Source organism: Nicotiana sylvestris, chromosome 10 (genome assembly GCF_000393655.2).
Source record: "Nicotiana sylvestris chromosome 10, ASM39365v2, whole genome shotgun sequence".
In the NCBI taxonomy this organism is placed as follows: Eukaryota; Viridiplantae; Streptophyta; class Magnoliopsida; order Solanales; family Solanaceae; genus Nicotiana; species Nicotiana sylvestris.
The window spans coordinates 135,958,858-135,963,087 of record NC_091066.1 but is presented as its reverse complement, the minus strand read 5'-3'; the positions used below and the strand labels follow the sequence as shown (position 1 = coordinate 135,963,087).

Below are 4,230 nucleotides of genomic sequence, written 5' to 3'. Positions count from 1 at the left end.
GGCACGTCTTTTGGGTTAGCCTAAGAGGACAAAAACATGAGGTCGAGGACCGTGAAAAAAATTAATTGAATCAAGAAAATAGAGCAGGCTTTGATATGCTATTTTGCTATATTTAGTAGTTTAAACAACTACGTAATCATTTCAAGTGATGGGATCCACACCATATAAACTATCAACAATGCGACATTTGTGCAATCCAACAATTACACCATAATTAAGGTACCCAACAAGTTGTTAAACAAATAGTATTCTTGTATTCCAACATCTAATTCCTTTTTTGTACTTTGTCCAAGTTTATGATAACAACGTGACCACCCCTCCACCCTTTATCTAAATGTATGTATAAGAGACCAAAAAAATAATACTTGATACTCAGTATAAGTAGTTTGCCACAGAATCCAGTTATCATTTTAACGTACGTAAGGAATTATAGTAATTAAGGCATGCAGCTGGTGTCGTATAGTGCATGAAAATACACAAACCCTTCAAAGCAAAAAAGCAAGAAAAAAAGATTGTCGTATAGAAGCCTTATAGCAGAGTATAAAGCAATTGGTTCCCTTCTTGTCACGTTCAAACCAGCTCCTCTCTCTCTTACTTTTTTTCATAGGCAGATTCATAATTAAATTTGATATTTTATAACTAGTTATGTTGTTACCATTGAATTTAATCATTGCACTTTGGTTTGATATCTATCTAAACGTTATTATTTTTTACATATTTATTTATATTTTACGTAAAAAAAATATTGAATTCAGTTAAGCCGGTTAAACTATATGGCAGCCGCCTGTGTCTCTCTCTCCCCCCTCTCTAGCTTCGAGAAAGTAACAGAATCACTCCAACCTATAAAGATAACCAACCACCCCTAGCCCATTTAGTAAAATCCTGGCTTAAGCCAAACCTATTACTATATTTTTGCCTTCTCTTTTCTTTGCCTCTAGCCATTCTTGATTCCTTCGATTTTTTTATTTTTTTTTTTTCAATTTCTTCCTTCTCTTCACTAGGTTTCCATTTGCAAAACATCACTGGTTAATTTCAATTTTCTTCTTCCCTGTATTTTCTTATAGAGGGGTGAGAAGTTTTTAAACGTTTATATATGGAAAATATTAGAAAGTTCTCTAAGGGCTTTTTGGGTTTTTTGGTACTGCTAGGATTTGTTTGGTTATTGTTGGTTGGAGTATATGAAAATGAAGGAATTATGAAGAAGAATACCAAACTTATGAAAACACAAAAGAGAAGTTTTCATTCCAAGATAGATCTCAACTTCGTGAGTAGAAGAAGAGTTCCAAATGGTCCTGACCCCATCCATAACAGGTTTGCCTTTGATTTTGTTCTGTAATTTTCTACTTTTGCCTCCTCACTCTTTGTTTCCATCATGTTATGCAAATAGTAATTATATACACACCCTCGTAGCATATATATTGAGGCTTCTCTGTAATAGCATTCATAGACCTCTCTATAACAATATTCATATATAACAATCATCCACTATAAAATCTAAGTTTTTTTCAAAGCCGATTTTTATGTTATGTTATAATATATGTTCTCTATAACAACACTTCACTATTGCAACCAAAATATTTCTAAACAAATGAGGCTGTTATAGAGAGGTTTGACTGTATATCATACTAAATATATAAACCACGTCTTATAGTCATAAATATTTACTTTTAATAAACTAGGTCAAAAAATTTTTATACTATCAATGCAGTTTAACCTGTTACTAACCTATTTTTTTAGGTTATCATTCAATATTAATTATAAGGAATTGTGTACATGTAATTATTATTTTTTTAAATTACCTGATTGTGTAAATGATTTAAACTCTAGTTACGATCAACTAATGGACAATTTTTTAACTTCAATTGACCGGAGTGGCTCTAAAATTCATTCATTTTTTCACCTGAAAAGTAAAAGAGGAAGCAAGTTGAAAAATTCAATAAACCGAGTAATTAAGACTTCCAAGAGATCTTATAAAATATCAACTATAACTAAATTTGAAGTTTAATTTTAATAATATAAACAATGTAATTCTGTAGCCAAATTTGAAGTTTTAATAATATAAACAACGTAACTCTCTCGTAAAAAGATTCATCAAAGGCGCGGTTCCAATATTTTGTTTGTCTCTTCATATTATATCTATTTTCTTCTTCTTCTTTATGGGGAATATTTTACTTGTTTTGGGTTTAATTGGTTAATTTTCATATTAATTCTCCTTCCCTATAGAAAAAAGAGTTAGTTCTCAGTTTGTTCATGATGAGGGCAAATTAAGCGTTGAAGTGTATGATCATTTTATTCAAAATTTTAAGTTGTTAGAAATTAAAGAGCCCGCCTTTATTTTATTCAATTATGTTTTCAATATTGTGGAAGTTCAAATTCAGTTTTTAGATATTTATTCTACTTGTATGTATATTTTAAGTAGAGACAAATTAAAGTAGTAGCGTTTGCATGCTTAACTGTTACATCAGCTCCTACTTTTAGATTCTGTTCCATATATCAAAGTTATAGTTTACTGAAGTTATGTAACTTTACGTTAATGCATAAATTCTGAGAAAGAAAAAGCATTTGTTCTGCTGTCTTTCACTTTATTCTCTAATTATAAATAAATGAAACTTATCAAAGCTAATTAACCTTTCGTTTCGTTCTCTTACAATTTACGAGGCCCCTTAACCTTTTCATGCCATCTCTCTTTTTTCCTTTTGCTTTCTTTTCTCCTTTATCATGTACTTTCATGAAATTCCATTACCACTAAAGAGATGCAAATCATATAAATATCTTTAGCTAGCAATTGTTTACTGTGCTTTAGATTTCACCTTACATGCACTCCAAGAATAGAAGGGGAGCCTTGACGTAACTGGTAAAGGTGTTGTCATGTGATCAGGAGGTCACGACTTCAAGCCGTGGAAACAGCCTCTTGCAAAATTACAGGGTAAGGCTGCATACAATAGACCCTCGTCAAGGGCGTATCTAGACCTTAGGGTATGGGTTCACGTGACTCCTCTCCCTAAACTATATATAATAATATTATATATTTTCAAATTACTTAAATATATGTGCGTGCACCCATACTCAAGGACTTCCACGGTGCAATAATTATTGGGTGCACCTCTACGAGTAAAATTGGCGGTTCAAATCTTACTTCAGACGGTCTTGTTTTCGGCACAGAGCATAGATATATACGTGAAAATCGCTAAAATTTAAAAAGAATATAATTTTAAACCTATAATTTCAAAATTGTAGTGAGTTTATTGTACGAGACTAAAGTTAAACACGTGATTCGAGACTATCTCTTCACAATAGTGCACCTATCCTCTTGAAATCCTGGATCCGCCTCTTACCCTCGTGGTTCGGCCCTTCCCCGGACACCGCGCATAGCGGGAGCTTAATGTATCAGACTGCCCTTTTATGCACTCCAAGAATACTTTCTTAATGAGATTAACACAATAATTTTTTTTTTTTTTTTGCAATATCATATCACCTATAATATATATAACTACAAGTTATTGTCTATAAATACATGCCCTAGAAATTAAATAAGGCGGACTACATATGACAACATGTTAAATATACTGATAGTATAAAAAGAAATTATGGTGCTAGTTAGCTAGTGTGTTTAAATTTTCTTAATAGAGAATATAATTTTTCTGTAAAATCAATGGGAAAAGATATTCAATAGTTGGTAAATTTATGCAGGAAAGTGAATTTATTTATTTTAATTTTCAACAGAAGAGCGAGGAGTTCTCGTCGGCCACCAGGTCAAGCTTCCAAAGGAAAACTCAGCGAGCCATGAACCGATGGACAAAGATAAGGCTTGTGATATGCTTTTTTTTTCCCTTTTTTTTTCCTTTCTAAATCTGGTATCTAATTGAGGCCAGGTAGAGTCAGTGGTTGATAGGATTTTACTCAAGCAGTGTCGATTTATGTCAAAATTGAGCTAGTACATGAATTTGAACTTGAAGTTATGGAGTATATATAAAGTTTTATTTCCGTCTAAAATTAATTTTTATTTTACATTATTTTACTAATGTTGTATATGTATATAATTTTTAAAATGTATGTATGTATGTATGTATGTATGTACGTACGTACATTAATTAAAAAATTTGGACGATGAGGTGTCCAATGATACCATATGAAACAAGAAATGGGACTACTATATAGAGTGGAGTACTTGTTTGGGAGGGAAGACAGAAACATACGAAAATTTGCATGGATTGTGAAAAAGAAATAGAG

General features: G+C 31.8%; 1 long non-coding RNA gene across 1 annotated transcript; it reads left to right on the top strand.

Moving 5' to 3' along the window:
* The first annotated feature begins 1,234 nt into the window (after positions 1–1,234).
* On the top strand, positions 1,235–3,993 carry LOC104209969 (uncharacterized). The gene is made up of 3 exons (XR_011403050.1): positions 1,235–1,311; positions 2,804–2,926; positions 3,724–3,993. It is a non-coding gene; the product is annotated as an uncharacterized lncRNA (long non-coding RNA).
* Positions 3,994–4,230: the final 237 nt, after the last annotated feature.